We start from the raw sequence: 20000 nt of genomic DNA on the forward strand, positions 1-20000 counted from the left end.
CATGCTAAACCAAATCTCACTCACCTGATGATGCAAAGGGGGCAGGTGCAGAGGTTCATCACTGGCGATTTGCTCATTGAATTGGACAAGTTCTCAGCACCGATTACTCAGAGGTACTTGGGTGATAAAAGTTTTTTTTATATCGGTGAATCCCATCCAACATGTACTTGATTATCATATGAAGGCAAGGTTGTTCTTGGATGAAGCCTCAGAAATGTGGAGGTAAAATTCCTCAGTATATGACGAGCTTAAGTGAGGTGGTATTAATGTGAATACATATCTTCATGCAAGACCTGGCCAATTTGAAAGAAGGACTTCAAGCATTATAACAAAAGGGCATCCTCAATAAAATCCACCCCAAATGCCCAGAGCTCATACTACTGTATAAGGCTCTGTCAACCCCTTGCACAAGAAGATTACACCTTGGAATCACTTTGAATGGTGGACTTGAACCCAAACTAGCAGCTCGATGGCAAGCATGCTACCAACTGAGCTATCTACCCCAAATAGTGGTAAACACAATTAACCATCGATAGGAAGCTAGAGTTGCCTGACTTGGCATCAGCAGGGCCTTCTTTAGAGTCTGACATGCAGATCTCAGTTAAAGGTTTGGCAGTAAACCAAAACTCCATGCTGCCTAATTACTGAGTCCTTACCGAATCATCAGTTGATCTAGGAATCTTTATGTTCATCTATTTATTTGTTTTGACCTACTGATAGAGGTGTGGAGGGTGACCGGTGGACAAGAATTGTCAGACGTACTTGCATACATTAAGTGAAGAGCAGCAGTCAGTAGAAAGAGGGATGGGGTCGGCCAGAGTGCAAAAGTTCTGGGATGCATCGGGGAGATAGTCTTCTGTTATTATTGAATTTGTATGTATTGAAGCCATCCTCTCAAATCCATCTGGCCTTTTTACTGATGATGGTACTCAAAGCTGTGGCAACTAGATGGAATAAACAAAACGTGACTTCATTCATGAACATTGATCTCCAGCATATTGATGATTAGGTCAACACCTGTAACATACCCACTTGATAGAGGAAAATGTGATATCTTTACTGTCTCAAGATCCAGCAATGCCACCCACAACCGACCTCCCCATGCAGATCTTTTACCATTCTCTCAATAACACTTGCTACTCAGCTTATTGGATTAGCCATCACTCCATGCTTGATGTCATACTGTACAGTTGACAAGACACACTAACCACAATAACCCTCTTGAAATGGAAACACTACACTCTGCCAGGAAAAAAAAAAAAACCAAACACATGATTGTTGGTGATGTGATTATTCGGCCACCGAAGGTGAAGGAGGTTATGTTTTCACCCCTCTCTGTCTGTTTGTTACTTGGCGAAATCTTCGATTTTGCCAAGTATGTTGGTCTGTTCCATTTGTTGGTTTGTTTGTTTGTTTGTCCGGTCGTCTTCAGCCCAAACGGCTGGACCAGTCGTTCTTAAAATTTTACACCTGATAGGCAATCCACCTGAGACGGTCCGCATCCAAACCCCATCTTAATCGGACTAAACGTCACGACGTGACGTCACACAACGTGAAAACACATTTTTGGACATAACTCAGTGACCGGAAGTCGTAGCGACTTCCGGTTGACGCCAAATTAAACTTCATTCAAATATCGAAATGATTACTAAATGCATCTTATTACAAATTTCACATAGTTATCGCAAGCGTATGACGTCAAAGTTTTGCCTATTGGCATCATTTCAAAAAAATATTTACGCTCGTGTGTGCAGCCGAAACTACTGAAGCAATCGTTCTCAAATTTTAACACGTGATAGCCAATCTTGCTGAAATAGTCTGGGATCAAATCACGTCATAATCGCACTTAACATCACGACATTACGTCAAAAAAAGGTGAAAACAAGTTTTTGAACATAACTCAGTAACCGGAAGTCGTAGCAACTTCCTGTTGACGCCAAAACAAACTTCAGTGGAATATCGAAAATGTTTTAAAATGCATGTTCGTACAAATTATGCACAGTTTTCGCAAGCGTATGACGTTAAAGTTTTTAGCTATTGGCGTGATTTAAAAAAAATTCGATTAGTTCTACAGGTCACAATTCTTAACCGATTTGGATGAAATTTTAACAGCTGATAGAAATCCACAGTGCAAAAAGACAAGTGACTTTTGGTGATGTTCAAGATCAGGATCTGGATTCTGCATCACTTTATATTATCGCCCATTATAAACCAATGGGTAATTTTGTGAATTACACATGGCTATTTCTCAAACACTTTTGCACTTATTATATTGAAACTTATACTGTCTATTTATGCATGTAATATTAACATGTGTACAAAGTTTGATCGAAATTGACCCAAGGTCAAGGTCAGGGTCACCCAAAACATGAAAAACACACATATAAAATACATATTTTTGTTTTACAACATATTTCAAACCTGATAACGGGATCGTAAAGCGGGTTGAAAAGCAATGTTCCTCGGTATTTTCAAATATTTTCTACGATCAGAATGAAGGCAACAAGCACCGATGATAACTTGTTGAATGTCACATGGTGGCTTTAAATGAGTTGTGAAAATTTTCAATCTGCTGCCGTTACAATGACAACGCGCACCTGATAATTGTCATTTGTGACGTCGCGTCATTTTATTAATGTACGAACAAATAAACACCACACATTCCATGACATTACAGCTTGGACTACCACACGGAAAGGTCAACTAATTCGCCAAGTGTCGTGATAAGCACGATTTTTCATTTGTTTGTCTGTCTGTTTGTGTGCAGGATATCTCAAAAAGTTGCGGACTGATCCGGATGAAATTTGGTGGGCAGTTTGGTGGGTGTGTGACAAGGACAAACTGGTTAGATTTTGGTGACGATCCGAATCCGGATCTGGATACGAGAATTATTTACTTTTTAAAGTGATTCTTCACCATTGAGAGATAGGGCCAAATATGATATAGTTCTGTATAGCATGATATTTCAAAAATGTATTGGGCCTAATATGTTCTCATAGATCAGGCATTACGTGATTGAGGTATGCGCTCTACCGAGTGCCCTTCTAGTTTCTTTATGTGGCATCATGGGACACAGATGAGATGCATACCTCAGACAGAGATGAATGTTGAATAATTCGGCGAACATTTCATTGTGGCCTACTCACGTAATGCTGCATTGTGATGAATGTTTTCATATTGGCAGGGCCAGATTAAACAGTCTGTGGGCCCTAGGCCCACAATACTTTCGGGCCTCATTCCCCCGAATGACCGCACTCACTATGCAGATATGAATCGTATCATTCTTATCCTAAACGCAATACAAAACCAGATGTCTTGCGTGTCAGGACGGAGCACCCACAGAGTGACTATAAGGTACTTAAATAATTATAATACATAAATAAGTATGTAATCAATACATAATTAATTACCGGTAATGAATTATTTCTTTTCTGTTTGACGGTAGATCACAGAAGCCTCCATCATGTCTTGCTGATGGAGAATTCATCGACAATGTCATCAAATGACAGCGATGTCCCAATTGCAAGTAAACTAATGGCATTCAGTCATTGCTGGCCCATTGTTGATTCCAGATGTTTCTTCACCCGTTTCAGAAATGAAAAAGATCTTTCCCCTGAGCAGTTTGACACAGGGATTCGCAGGTACATTCTCAGACAAATGCCAACATTGGGGAATGAATTAGACAAGCTGATATCGCTCATCTTCTTTAGCATCAGTTGGCTGATGCGGTAATCTTACCCAGCACAAAGGGATCCAACGTAGAAGTAACAATCTCAATCCTGCATGTCCACCTCTGGCAACAATCATTGCATTGTAGTGTCATCGCATTGACGGTATGAGCACTCAAATCTGAACCTCGGGGGTAGCATTCCACACCTGAATCAGCTCCTGTTCCAGCTCAATGAGGGTCTGTGGCTGTCTTGGCAAGGTTTGAACGTGATGATCAATGATGTCCCAGAAATGTTCACTTGGATATAAATCTGGTGAAATGACAGGCGCAGATGTCATTACATTAATTGTGGCAGCATTATCCTGCGTAAAGATGATTCCTGGACCATGTTGTTCATGGCTAAGTAACACATGTTGCTGTAAGATCTCATTAATGTATTGGCCTGCCATCAGATTGCCATGGATACAGATCAAGTTGGTGTGAAATGTTTCAGCAATACCACCCCACATCATGACGCTTCCTGGACACAAACTGGGGCATATCACTCATTGTGTCTTCTGTGGACCCATACATAGCCATCATGGCTTTAAAGGAGAAACTTGGATTCATCACTGAACATAATAACACTTGTCCATTGCTTCCATGTCCATCTCATGGGCTGATTTGACCACTGTGTAGGCATGCTTGTACGTGTCATGGTGCAAGTCTTGAACGCTGAACAGGACGACGAGTATGGATCCCCGCATCATGGAGATACCTCAAGAGGGTGTTGACACTTATCCGTGAAGTCCAGAGAGTGTGCTTGCAGTACTCTGGACAGTTTGAAACAGATTATGTCGATGGGTTGTGCAAATGTATCAGTCCTGAGAAGGAGTCGTTATCTTGGGATTTCCACTTCTTGGCATATCTCTTGTTGAACCAGTGGCTTTATAACTTCTTCTAAGGTTATACACAGTTCCTCTCCTCATGTTAAAGAGCCTTACAACATGGCTAATGGAAGACCCTACTTGAAGGTGCCTTTATGGGTATAATGGTTTCATTCCTCTCATTTGCTGGCATTGTAAAGTATTGTTAAATAATGTAATCGGTGTGTTTTTGGATAAACCCAAACACTGGTGTCTCGGAAAAACAATTTCAGATTTGCTCAGAATGCCTCATGTTACCTCTAAAAGCATAAGGGTGCATGAGTTTCACGTTCTGAACAATTATTGATTGCATGAGCCAATTACAGTACATGACATGGAGACTTACAATCAGATGTTCTGCACATCCCTTGTGCCAAAAAGGCATTTGGAATGAACGATAGAACAGTCCTTTAATAATTTAATTCTTAATTCTACATGTTTGTTTTTAGATCCTCGTGGAGGATCTCCAAGTCTTACTCACGTTGTTGTTCTTCATCTTCTTCTTGTGGACTTTTTTGTTTCACAGCCTCCAGTTTTCATCGAAACTTCCTGAAACTTGGCATATATATGTAAAAATACCTTGCGCAGACAGTAACCGTCTCCGGTTTTGAAAATTCCTCCCAGAAAAAAAGTTATGACGTCAAAATATCTCCGCTAATGGAAATCGCCTAAAATATTTTCTCCGAAATTCGGCAAGGTTTTTGAATTCTGTTTGCGGGAATCGAACAGGGCATTAGCAGAGATGAATTACCGCACATATGATACATCACTATGACGTCATATCAATTTTTATGACGTCATTCCTATTTTTTGACATTTTTTTGTTTCACAACCCAGAGTTTTCATCGGATCTTCGTGAAACTTGCCATGTATATGCAGAAAGCCCACGCGCAGGCAGTAACCATCTCCGATTTTGGAAATTCTTCCGAGAAAAAAAGTTGACGTCATAATATCGCCGCTAATGGAAATCGCCTATACCATTATCTCCGAAACTAGGCAAGCTGTTTGAATTTTGTTAGCGGGAATCAAGCCGGGCATTAGCAGAGATAATTTATCGCAAACCTGATAAATCATAATGACTTCATATTCGTTTTTATGACGTTGTCATGAAGAGGATGAGGATCTTAGCTCATTGGAGCTGGTTTTAATGACAGAGAGTGTATATGATACTGGAGCAAACAACTGAAAAATACCTGAAATATACACCATCTGCTGTGCCATTAAAATCAGTGGTCGGTCATACACTCTGAAGGGCATACAGTCTCTCTATCCACAAAACTCTGGTGGTTGCTGATGTCTATATACAGTAATGATATTCTGTGGAAAGACCCTGTCTTGTCCAAATGCAGTTTCAAACGAAGCAAGCTATCCACTTTAGACAGTGACAATAAAAATGTCTCGATCTAGTATACACAAGCCCATCAACAATTAATGTTTTCGACCAACTGCAACAAAACTACCTTCTGAGCTTATACTGCTTAGAGACTGCAGCTTATTCAAGCAAAAGTGAATATTTAATTCCTATTTTAGACAACATTCACCTCTCAGCTTCTGCAGATTGAAGCTATGCTGTGCTATTAAGCTGACATATAAACAAAATGTAAACAAAAAAAAAATAGAGCGGAGTCGATGACGCACCATCGCAAATCATCACGCTTCCCATCTAAAGCAAAGTTGAAAGATAGCAAAAAGTTCCACCAGGAATGACCAAATATCAAATTTTGTTTAAAAAATATTTTCCCTATTTTGACCCTTGTGACCCCAAGTCCCCATATCCCCTGGGGCATGAACCGGAGGTCAAATCGCCAAAAAATCGTTACATATTTCATGCATCCCCCAAGGTTGAATGCATAGACAAAATTTCATTGTTTTTGTTTCACATGCAGCCTGTGACTGCTGGTTGCATCATTTTCTGGAAGTGCAGCTGTGTGCCCCTTTTACAGCTAAGCTGATACTGATTTTGCCAACCTCAGAATGACGACAGGCTGCGTCAACCCACCTGGTGTTTTTTTCAACGGTAGGACAGGGGCTCAAACTCAAGACCCAAAGTCCTAAATATGTTAAGCCAGCCACCTTAGCTGTTAAGCCAACACCAAGCTAAAGTTTCATTAAGTGTATTTAAAAATGTGCTTGCGATTGCATTTTTGATATTTGACCTTTTGACCCCGTCCCAGGAGGTGAGGCCAAAAATGATACTGCTCTTGTACCTTCTTGCCATATTGTGATCACAACCACCAAGGTTGGTGAGTTTCTGTACAACCGTTTAGGAGGAGATAGGGTGACTGATGAACGGACAGACACACAGACAAAGGCAGACGGGCAGAGCCGATTACAATATCCCCCCAAATTTTTTTCAAAAAGCATGGGGATAATAAAATAAGAACTCGGTCACAACCTTAAATGGGTTTCCTTATGAACGTCTACCCTCCTGTGTATACTAAGAAACACTAATTATGACTTATATGACTACATAATGATAATATTTACGTTGGAGCTTTACAAATGGAGACAAACGTTGTATACAGTTTGATATTGCACATCTTTTGCTGAATTTGCTCTCTTTGGCCCATTGGTCATGAATTTAATTAGTTGTGGGACAGCTGCATGTCTTTCTTTTTATTTGTTTCTGTACAGTCGTTTATATACTGAACAAAAATATAAACGCACCAACCTAAATATCTAAGTCAAGATTGCCATTATGGGAAAATGGTCAAACCGATGACATGTTTGAGCAATGGTTCCTTTGTTTTGCTCAAGACAGATGTTCCCATTGAAATTGACCACTCTGAGTGTGTGGACTCACACGTTGAGTAATCTTCCCCATGAGCACCATGGGGCTTGACAGAGTGATGGTCAGTGAGCATGACCAGGACACAAACACTCCCTATAGCTTGCCCTATAAAAGGCCTCCCCAAAATGTGGACTGGTGCCAAATGTCAACATGCCACAGATGTCACAAATCTTGAGGGAGCGCGCCATTGGCATGCTGAATGCTGGGACGTCAGTACGGGCCGTTGCAGCACACTTCAATGTCCACCACTCCACCATTAGCCGCCTGAGAACGTGCCTCAGAGAGACTGGAAGCACCGTGAACCGCCCACATGCCCGGCGACCACGTGTGACCACCGCCGGTCAGGATCGTCACATGAGGCTGAAACATCTCCGGGATCGACTCCGACCGGCCACGAGGACTGCCGATGAGACTGTCGGGCTGCATAACAGGCGCATTTCAGCCCAGACGGTGCGTAACCGCGTGAGGGAGGCCAACACCCGCTACTGACTGTGTGAACTCTGACAGTGACACCTCGGTTGTGTCGGCTGTTGTAGCGCAAAGACTGTCGCCAGAATTCTCAAGGAACTCTTTGAAATTTAATGCTCAATTGTCATGGATTCTATAACCAAATTGTTGTGAAGATTTAGTATTAATGAGTTCGAGGTAAAATAGTAACAATCGCTTGGTGCGTTTATATTTTTGTTCAGTATAATTAATCTATCAAATGGACTTTTCATTAGAATTCATTTATGGAGTTGGTCTACTCGTTGCATCATCATGACGTCCATTCTTAATGTCCATTGCATCATTACTTGCTGCAAACGCTGGTCAGTCTTTGACTGTGATTCGATGAAAAAATTGGTCTGTTGGTTGCATCATCTCATATTATGAAGCAGATACGCCACTGATGCAGTGCCCCCATTGTTTAGGGAACGAATTTGTGATTTGTTGGCAAGCGTAACAGCACGCAATGCCCTCCTCCATTACGAAAGGTATCATAGGATCATTTATCATCCACAAGTAGATGGGATAGCCGGCTTAAAGGCACCTCGGGAATGATGCACCCTCTTGTGAAGTATTCGTACAAGCTTATAGTCGGATCCTATTCCAGCGACAGTCTCCCAGCAACGAGCCCTTCATCCAAAGTTTTGGTTTTTTTCAATGTCTGAAAAGCCAGAAGGAATTGATGGATCTATTTAATATGAAATACTGTACACAATCAATGTAAAGGTAAAGGAACTTTGAGTCAAGAGCTCGTATGACTTCAGAAGATGAATTGGTCTATGTCGAGCAACTTTCAGAGCATTAAACTTAACGACTCAAAACTACATGTTGAAAAGTCTGACGTTTAGTTTCACTTGATTGTCATGCTGAAGACGCTTGTCAAACAAACTCAGAATATGAGATTCCGATTTACATTGCCTTGAAGTTGAGCTTTCAGACAACGTATTTTACCGGCATCAGTTCTTGAAATATTTCAGAGACACAAACCTATGAAGAGCTTCCCTCTATTTTCTTCTGATTTCAGCAGAGACTGTCAACACACAGGCAATAAGAGCCCATTTCAGGGCCAAAGCGAGATGGCTTTTGTTTGAAAAGGAAATTGGCTGCTTTTCTTCCTTCGATGGAATGCTCCAATGTCAAGGTGTTCACTGAAGCTGACAAAGCGCGTGGCCTTTAGTATTATGCGTGGGATTGTCAGCCAGATGTAGGACCCACGTTGCACTGTCTGTTACAGTATATATATATATATATATATATATATATATATATATGTATGTATGTATGTATGTATGTATGTATGTATGTATGTATGTATGTATGTGCCTGGTGTTGGCTTAATGGTTAGGGTGGTGGGCTTGGGATCCTAGGATCCTAAGTTCAAATCCCCCTCTACTGTTGAATTAATACCAGGTGGGGTCGACTCTGCCTGTCATCCTTCTGAGGTCGGTAAAATGAGTACCAGCTTGTTGCTATACTGTGTCAGAGTGGCGACCTGTTGAGGATTGTGCCCAATAGCCAAGGAGACTGCTTAAGCAGCACTAATGTTCTGCACAGAGTACGGTCCCATTGGATGGGTGGTATCACTCAATTCTTCCTTGAACAACTATTGCAATTGGACCCACACCAATAATGGCAAAGCAACAAAGCTTTTACCCACTCCACCCCCCAGGCGATCAAGAAATATAACTTTCTTAAAAGTCATTCTTCAAAGGAAAATAACATGCAAAGTTCATGCAATATTTAGTTGTTATTTTAGGCCAATTACAGAAACGATTCCTGAGTAATTTCCACGTGCTGACATGGCCAACCGAAACCTAACCCAAACAATCCATAATTAAAATAGAATGGCTAGGTAGAGCTTGGTAGAGCGCCACTAGGTCGAGTGCATACCTCTATAGGCAGGGTCTTGGTGTAGTGGTACCATATGCCTTCCACTTCTTAATGATTGTTCTGACTGTGTACCAAGGGATATTCAAGGCCATTGAAATATTTCTATACCCATCCCCTGATCTGTGCCTTTCCACAACTTCATCTTGGAGGTCTTTTGATATCTCCTTGGTCCTCATGGTTGAGTGTTTACTGTGAAATGCACTACCCATCAGAGGAAACCTTCAGGAACAGCTGATTTTATTCTAAAATAATCAGAATCACTACAATTTAACACAGGTGGAGGCCAATTAACTTGGTGTGTGATTTTGAAGGTGATTGGTAACACCTGAGGTAATTTATAATCTATCTATAATTCCAGCAATCTCTGTGTGTCTGTCTGTTTGTTTGTCTGCGACCGCCGTTTCTCGACGACTGCCAGTCTGATCTGATTGAAACTTGCCAGGAATATTGCCGGGGACCCGCAGATGTGCCTTTTCTAGGTTTGATGTTAATCGGACGAGCGGTTCCCAAGTTACGGCCATTTTACTGCTTTTTCAGTGTTGAAAAGATGTATATATGGTAGCTGAAGGTGTCGTTCCACCTTCTCACCTTATCATGCCAATTTTTTCCCCAGATTATTAATAACCGGACGACCACCAGTCCGATCGGATTGAAACTTGCCAGGAATATTGCCGGGGACCCGCGGATGTGCCTTTTCAAGGTTTGATATCGATCGGACGAGCGGTTCCCAAGTTACAGCCATGTATCTTACGGCCAGGCAGGACAGAGGAGGGGGGAGAGAGAAGGGCGAGAGGGGAGGGTGGTGAGAGGGGGGGCAAGAGAAGGGAGAGAGGAGGGGGAGAGAGAAGGGTGAGAGAGGGGGTGAATAGGGGGGCAAGAGAGGGGAGGGAGAGAGGAGGGGGAGGAGGGGGAGAGAGGGAGGAGAGAGGGGGAGAGAGGGGGGAGAAGGGGGAGAGAGGGGGAGAGGAGGGCAAGAGAGGGGAGGGAGAGAGGTGGGCGAGAGAGGAGGGGGGAGAGAGGGGGGCGAGAGAGAGAGGGGAGGTCAAAATTCTTCTTCTTCGTTTGATATGAAGTCACAATTGATGCTGGGGACCTAATACTGCAGGCACGAAGCTGCACATACTGGCACGCACCTTCGGGCCCACACTAGTTCCTATTAAAAGGGGGATGGATATTTATCCAACCAATATATTGTTGCGGTTCTCGGAGCCGCATGCATCCAACAGATGGTGGTCCCAAGACAGTTATTCCATTAATATACGTGTAGATAGTCCCTTCCCTTTTGCCTTGCGGGACAACAGGGGCGTGCGTTGCGAGGATCTCATAGCTAGGTTTGCTTACATCATTTCTTCTTAATTTCATTTCTAACTTCATTCCCACTCGTCTTTTCCGATTATTCCTGAGGTAAATCTGAGCCACGTACGCCCTTCGCTGAGATGGGACCTCAGCAAAGGCCAAGTAGGCATTACACCCCCACCCCTCCGTAGAAAACACAGCCTGCGAAACGCACACGCAACGGTAATTTCCACCCAATGGACAGGGAACACCCAGCACGACGCCCACGCTGCACGGAACATGGACCGAAGAGACTGAAGAAACAGCACCTTAGAAAGGGGCTCTCAAACACCACATGAGCATCGACAGCACAGAGCTCCCTTCCTCAAGCAATCCCTCAACCCAACGCTTGCGACGAGTTATACAGTATGCTCGTCAGCTCGAAATTGTCGACTCTAGCTTCCGATGATCTGGGGAAGATGGCCGGTTGCATTGAAAAGGCATACGAATTAATATCTGTTAAAAAGGCTCCACGGATGGTGTTTTTCACAACACAGGAAACACCCAGCACGACGCCCATGCTGCAGGGAATGCGAATCGAGGCCGATAATAGTAAAACGACACCCACGCCCGTTTGTGCGGGATGCGAGTGTGCAAGGAGCAAGTGGCGCGTTCCTTTCAACTCATTTTTGGACTAATTATATTGATCGGGTTTCGCCCCGCGCACACGATAGCAGAATCGGGCGAACACGAGTGCTGGCCACATGCGTAATGGCGGATCTATGCGCACTGTACGGAATGTGCTTGAAGCGCCCTGTACAGAATGTGCTCGAAGGCAGACCCGTGCGCCACTCGGGACACTTTGTTATCGTACAGAGCGGGGCACGAATGTACCGTTCACGACACTTTGTTATCATACAGAGCAGGGCACAAATGGACACATCTTACTGTCTGTGCATGGGTTCGCCATAACATCGTACCTTCGGTCCTCACTGGCGGCCGCGGACGGCAAACGTCCCCCCGCCACCACGGCTAGTGAAGCCGCGATCGGGCGGAGGCATGCGGCACAGCCCGGGCCACGTGGCGCACACGGAGCAGGCGTGCGGGACCGACGCTGCCCTTGGCCGGTCGTCAGGGCATGGCCTGGGGGTTCTTGCAGGGCGATTCATGTCACGGAGTTCGGAGTGGGCGATTCGTATTGTTACGAATTCTCGCCCGCCGGTGTGCGAACGACCGCGTTTAACCGAATCGCGCCGCTTTGCCCACCGAACGTGCAATTCAGTCGTGACTTTCCGGAACAACGCCAAAAACCAGTCACGGGTGTGCTCCAAGCACACCACAACCTTGTCCGCACTCTACCCGCGCTACAGGGTCCGATCGCCAAATAATCGATTTACCTTATTATTTGCGCGGGTAGATTACCGAGAGATTGTACCTCAGCGAGGCCTGTTTGGACACGAGCCGCTTAAGCAGCTCGCTCCGTTTGGGATAACCGAGCAGGGTATTATCGCGAGGCCTCGCTGGACCCGATTCCTTTATCGGCTATTAAAAAGCCCGCTTTTATTCTGAAATGCAATACGGCAGTTCAATGGAGGGAAAATGACGTGGCGAACAGGGCAACATTCAAACAAGCACATTTATTCACACACGTATGCAGTCAGGTATTCATGCAGACACGTATACAAGCATGCACATATGCAATTATACAGCCAACAAAAACAATGCAAAGGAACTACGACCGTTTATTTATTCTTTACACACTTATACACAGTTCTACTTAACGGACTCGGCACCACAACTTTCATACAAAGAAAAGCAAGGAAAAACCCCCTCAAAGACAAGGGGGTAGACTGGACCTCTCGGGGTCTTTATGACATGGAGCTTTGAGGACCGAAGGAACTCCAAGAGGGCCGCGCACGTTAGCTTCCTCTCTGGGGTGACCCGTGACGTTCCGTCCCCACGGCAGCTAGCGTAACCGTGGCTCGGCCGCGGCCTGGTGATTCGGGCCCCGGCCGGCAACGCCTGAGAGGAACGAGCGGGTCTTTGCTCTTTCTGAGTTGATGCTCTCTTTAAGAACCCGTCCGTCCCTCAGCGATGCTCGGACTGTTCCGAAGTCCGATCACCTCAGACCGTTCGGTGCTGGTTGGCGAGCTCCCTCCGGCTAGCACACGAACACGCAGCTCCGCGTGGCACAGCAGGCTTGGCCGTGCTCCCAGCTCGCGTCTCCTTCGCTCTCCTCAGCTTCTCCACCGACTGCATGCTCCAGGCGCTCTGAACCCCGACAGACACTCCACCGACTGACTGCGCTTGGCGCTCCGCGCTCCGCTTATATGGGGTCCGAGAGACGAGGTTTGGCCTTTGCACTCTCACCTCTGACCCCCACTGGCTCCGCCCCTCTCGCTCTCTTGATCCGAATCTCGGACGAAACTTGCACAGAGCGGACGTACGCGAGATCATCGACTTGCGCGGCTAGTGGATGTGCGCGAGATCACCGACTTGCGTGGCGAGCAAAGCCCCGCGTGTGCCTGCAGCAATGCCGTTCGATGCGTACTCGCCGTGGCTTGCGCAAAGATGGCGTCGCTTCGGAGATCAAGGTGAGGCGATGTTCGTGTTGATCTATTGGGGGAGATGTGGATTAGGGGATGGTGAGGAGATGTCGTTGTTGTGAAGGCGGTTGTGGAGAGGGTGGTTGGTGGTTGGCATTGCGGAGAAGGTGGTTGGTGGTTGGCGTTGTGGTTGGTCCAAAATAACGATAGTAAAAGAAAAACGGCTACCTCAAAGATCACAGCCCGGGAGACACGAATAAATTCCCATTAGACAACGGTGGGGAAATCTATCTGAACACAAACTTATCGGCATAACTGATCTAAGGACCTATATAGTGCTCTGCGAATTTCCACTGCCGTAACAGTATCATGTCGTGAGGTCGGAGCAAGACATTTTTGCGGCGTGGGATCATTTGCCGGAAATGGAATGTTGCGGTTTTCGGCCATCGCGGCCGGGCGGCACAGGGGGTCGGGGCGAATCAGAGCGCCCGATTCGGGTGACGACACCGCGTTTCAGTGTGGCCCCCGCCCCGCGTTGCGGGGCCTATAAAGGTCCGAGCGGAGCCTTCGCTCGCTCTCTGTCTGCCCTGCTTCTCCTGCTCAAGCTGGACTTCGACTCCGCCTTTGGTTGTCATCACTTCGACTCCGCTTTCTGTCATCACCTCGACTCCGCTTTCTGTCATCACCTCGACTCCGCCTTCTGTCGTCATGGCTGTACTCCGCCCACACGACGTTGACTCCACCCACCCACCTTGTCCCGCCTACCACTCTGTACACTTGCTCTGGACTCCACCTTCCCAACTCAAGACCCTCCTTCATGCCCACGGTCTCGACGTGAGCTGCCCAAAGCAATAGACGACGCGCGAGCTGTCGGGGGTACCGCGCCACAGAGCATTCCCCCCCAAACGTATTGGTGGTGCGTTCGGGTACTGCGTATCAATTATACAAAGGTACCGAGAGACTGTAGCCTCAACTCCTCTCCTATCTTGCTTCAATCCCTCTTCATCGGGTTTTCTGTGTCTGAGTGTGTGTGTGTGCGTCCTGGCGCCTGTCTTTATAAGTAAGCCTGCAGAAGATTGCTATTATTTTTTTCGGGTTAGGTCTGCTCTGCGTACGCTTTCATAAGTTGCTTGTTTATTGTCACACCATGCCTTTCGACCCTATCTCTGCTTGCACACCCCAATAAATATATTGACTGTACCACATACTTTTCCTCGCCCCATTGTTAATAAATTACTATGAGAAATGTTCCCTGTTCGTTTTTGTCTTTTCCTTCATTTGGTCCAGCATGGTCCGAATCCAAGATTAGCCGGGACTTTATTCCCAATGATCCATTCCTCTAAGCTGGTACGTCCTTGGCAGTGTTGCTTGGCTGCATCCGATCCCGTAAAGTCATCCGGTAGAGTGATCCGGTTCGGACAACGTGTACCGAGGGCGTGTTCCCTGGTAATTATACCACGTGATTAATTAGGTAACCCGATTAACCCATAGATGGGAGGACCCTAGGTCACGTGGATGAGTTATTGGCGTCCACGGTCGGTTAAGCAATCCACCGCGTCATGGAATTATCCGTGTGCGATGGCCTACAATTCTGGGGACTCTGGTGGGAGCCGAGATAGCCCCCCCTTGTGGTCTTCTCACCCGACCTCCGGCCCACAACAATATTCTAGTTTTGTATTTTTAATTAATTTTCTGAAATTTGTAGAATTTGTTTTTCAGTTGGAAGTTGTGGGTTACGATGTGTAAATAAAGGTGGAAAAAGTCTGATTTAATGAAATTGAATTCCATGTTATAAGGCAACAAAAGGTGAAAATTTTTAAAGGGGCTGTAGACTTTCTTTTGGCACTACACTCAATGTTGAAGAATCACTTAAAATACTCTCAGATCCGGATTTGGATCGTCACCCAAATCGAATCAATTCTTCCTTGGTACATACCCAACCAGCCCACCAGGTTTCGTTCGAATCCATCCACAACTATTTTAGATATCCTGCTACATGCCGAATTTGGCACTGTCAATGGTGAAAATTCACTTTAAAAATTCTCAGATCCAGATCTTCACCAAAATCTAATCATTTTGTCCGTGTTACATACCTAGCTCTCTGCCAAATTTTGTCCGAATCCATTCACAGCATTTTGAGATATCTTGTTCACAACCAGACAAACAAATTGACAGGGGTGAAAACATAACCCCCATCCACCTTCGGTGGCAGAAGTAACTAACGTCCGAGTCACTTACTGTCCGCTTAAATGTACAATACGTTGGATTAAAATCATTAATGAGTGTGGCACCTACTTCATTCCTCACAAGTGAACAATTATACACGATATCACCTCTCAATCATATATTTGTCCTTCGCCCCTCTGACAAGGTCAGTGAGATGGGGAACATTGAAAAGGAGCTCCGAACTACTGACCAACCGACCGATCATCTGTCGGTGTACTTTTGTGTGTGCGATATTTCAAAAATCCTTCAACATTTATCTTTCATATTACAAATATCTCTTCGTCATGACATAATCTCCACCTGGTTAAATCATGGCTGTGATTGGCTAAATTTTGTTGCCATGGCAAACATCTACGCAATATTTCAAAAACCGTTCAATATTTAGCTTTTGTATTGCACAGATCTATTCCTTACACCACCCAAAAAGCGGGGAACCTAGAGTATCAGCAAATTGTATTAATAAATATAAATGGTAATCTTGTATACTCAAGTCGGATTTTGTTTTCCAAATCGTGGTTTAAAATAATTATCACACAGTATGCTCAGTTGCAGAATATACTTGCAAAGGTAATTGCATTCTTGGCTGAGAGCTAGTCGAAGATTAAGTGTATAAATCAAAACAGAACTATGTTGCTCTTGTACGACAAGTAGTTTTAAAGATGTAACTGATGATGATTCCCCGTAGCAATAATTATAGCAGTGTTTATGTTTCTCTGATACGAAATCAGGAATCATTTGTTTTCTGCAATTACTCGTCACACTTGATTTTTCTTTATTTGGGTGTTTGGTGTTCCCATCCGAGGACATCGTAATGCTGAGACCACGGATTGTGCCATGAGACCATGGATGAGACCATTGTAGGTGTACTATGTCAATTTCTCCACTTCTTTATTAATATCCTTGTAATTAATGTAAAAGGACAGTTTTCTCCCAAAATCCTTGTCTTACATGTAATGTTTGTTCAAGCTCCTCTCCGAGCTGTGGATTCCACAATACTGCCAGACTAATAACTTTTACCTACAATTTCTACAGCTTTTCAAGTGGAAAAAAAAACGCCTGAGAAAAATACTATTGTTTGAAAACAAGACATTTGTTTGATGCAGAAACCTTTAATTGATCATAGTTAATGAATCACAAGCATTTAATGCCATTTGTATGCCTTGTTGGAAATAATTACAGCAAATGTGTTTTTCACCCATCTTTGGGGATATAACTCGAGGAGTTCCATCAGCAACCCAGTCTTACTCTATTGTCTTCGAGGCTTAATATATATATATATATATATATATATATATATATATATATATATATATATATATATATATATATATATTTAGTGTATCCACTTCTGGTGTTCATAAAAGCTTGGCAGCCTCTTGAAATGCTGCGGATGAGCTCTCGGAAGACATCCTGGTCTAGATGTTGCTTTTGATTATTGTCAAAGAGCATCTTCTGACTGAGCTATTGTTTTTGACTGTAGCTGATGTTGTTTTAATGTAAATTGCGCAATGTCTCGCACATGCTGAATGGGCTTCGGGTCAGGTGAGCAAGATGCCAGTGCAACGAAAAATTGTCCTATCCAATATGTGCTGCTTAACAATCCTTTCCCATGACATTGAGCATTGTCATCCATAAGGGATAAGCAACACCAGCAAAGCATGTACAAAACGATGAAGGAACCCAGTCCCGTATGACTTACCAGTCAAATTGCCGCCATGAAACATGGATAATCTGTGCCACCATCACAATAGATACACAAATCATGATCGGCTCTCTATTGTAATGGTTGGGTTTCACAATGCTGTGTATGCAGGCTGTCACCATCACAGATGTCACCAGAGAGGCAGCATCTGCTACCATACAGGCAATTATTTTCACCCCGCACGACATCAAGAAGCAGCTGACTGCAATGGATGTAGCAAAAACTATTGGTCCTAACAACGTCCCAGCTATCCCAGTGCTAAAGCACTGTGCTTCAGAGCCGACTGCCCTTCTAGCCAATCTGTTTTATTTACCTCCGCCATCGAAGATGGATGGAGGTTACTGTTTTCACCCCTGTCTGTTTGTTTGTTTGTTTGTTTGTGAACAGTATTACGGAAAAACTCCTCGACTGATTTCGACGAAACTTGGTGGGAGGATTAGGTATGGTCCAAGAATCATGCCATTAGATTTTGGACTGGGTCCAAAGTCCAATATGGCCGCTATGGCGGCCATTTTGAAAAAATATTTTAATTTTTGTTTTTGCATTTATACATGTTTTAAGTGATTTCCAACCCCCAAAAAATAAATTTGTTAGAGAAAAAAAACAAACAAAATTTTGCAACTTTTTTTCAAAAAAATTTCGATTTATTTGAAAAATATTTGAATTTTTTTTTGCATTTCTACATGTTTTAAGTGATTTTCAACCCCCCCAAAAATTTGTTAGAGAAAAAAAACCCAGAAATTTTGCAACTTTTTTTTCAAAAAAATTTCGATTTTTTTTTTTGGCATTTCTACATGCGTGTCGATCTAGTTTAGTTTATTCAATCGTGGTTCAATAGAGTCTGATCCGTTTTGACCTACAATGAATAGGATTTCAGGTTCACTTAAGTGACCCAGCAGTATTGGCGGCGGAGGTTTTGCACTCTACCGAGTGTTCCCCCTCTTGTTCGAGCTGAAACACTAATTTATGAAACTATTCAGCCACAAGCTGGGACTTAAAAAAATGTGGCTAAAAATGAATTTTGCTCCGAAGTCGGGGAACGACTTTTTCTACTAGATTTTAGATAGCTAACAATATGCACAACCTTGTGTCAAAAGTTTAACTCTGAAGTCATGCCAATTATCTCAAACAAGGTGGTCAAAGTCGGTCATGTAGAGCCAAAAAGTGCCATTTTTTAGCCTGGATGCCAACTCATGCTGCTGCATTTTCCCCCAGGAAATTTAAATGGAGCTCAGATCATTAGGCTGTCATAGATCTCCCTTTGTACGAGCAGCCAACCGATTTTGAAGGCTTTTACTGAAGAGTATACTTCACATAGTAAAATGTGAAAGTGATACTCGCATCAAATATTTTGTAACATTTTGTAAATTTCTCCAACTTTGAGCCTGAAATATCTCCACAAATATCCGAGACAGACCTTAATTTTTTTTTAGTAAAGCCATACTATGGAACTTCAGGCGGAAGGTTGCTTCCTGGTTCTGGAGAGGTGAGCATAGGGAGAATCAGCGAGAATGGTTACGGGGCTTATTGGGGCTGGGTCCTCAGCTGTACAGAGCGAAGCAGGTATGTCTGTCTGTACCATGTGCGCTGATAATTATGGCCTAATAACTATTTGTGGAATGCATGGATATTAACTCAGCATAAAAATCATCCGATGATGCAATTTTATTTGAAAAGTCATTTCATTTCCAATCAGACTTGTCAAACTCCACAAAAGCCTTTTGAGACTGATCTTGGAAGTATGCAGTAACATTTTGGTATCCATATCGCTGAAGCTACCGATATTGATATTACATCATTAAGAAGGTCCAGCGGAGGGGAACCAAGCTGGTTCCAGACCAGTAAGGGTTGGACCAGACTACAATAATTTAAACTACCTTCACAAATGTATTGATAAATCAAAGGTACAAGGTCATGCCTATCAACCATTGAACAGGAAATAGACTATCCCATTGGTTGAAGATAAATGAAGACAATCTGAAAGAACAAAAAAGAACCGCATGTCTGAAGCTCACCTGGATCAGAAGCAACAGTCACTGAACACCCCTCCTCCCCCACATTGGAGACCCACTTAATGAATGCAGATTTTGATGAGGTCAATAAACCTTCGTTGGGCATCAGATATGAAGCTTGTGGCCAAGTTTCATCAAAATTGTGTGTTTGGTTCAAGCGATAATGACTGAAGTGTTTCCAGACTGACTGACTCACTCACCTATGGAGTACGGACACTGCTCGCTCTCATAGGCTCACCTGACTAAAGTCCAGGTGAGATAAAAATGCAACAAAACACGAGCATTTAACACTATTCATCTATGCCATCACCTCCATCTTTGTTAACTTCGACAAGCCCATCACCCCAAAGGCAGTGTTCTTGGTCCGTCGCAGTGTAGTTTGTACACTTCCAACACCCACATAAGTCAGTGCAAGACAAACCCGACTTGTGATGTGAGCACAGCCCTCCTTCACAGAGAGTTTTCAGACACTTACAATTAACCACTTCAAGGACACT

General features: G+C 43.8%; 1 protein-coding gene and 1 pseudogene across 1 annotated transcript in view; one reads left to right on the forward strand and one right to left on the reverse strand.

Annotated features, from left to right (window-relative positions):
* Window positions 1–20000, forward strand: part of POT1 (protection of telomeres 1) — a 278625-nt gene that overhangs the window by 52807 nt on the left and 205818 nt on the right. The window lies entirely within an intron of this gene.
* Window positions 1–20000, reverse strand: part of LOC147019531 (protein FAM200C-like) — a 97186-nt pseudogene that overhangs the window by 40965 nt on the left and 36221 nt on the right.

The sequence above is a fragment of the Eptatretus burgeri genome, chromosome 9, assembly GCF_056783735.1.
Source record: "Eptatretus burgeri isolate ZD-2024b chromosome 9, Ebu_testis_v1, whole genome shotgun sequence".
NCBI lineage: Eukaryota > Metazoa > Chordata > Myxini > Myxiniformes > Myxinidae > Eptatretus > Eptatretus burgeri.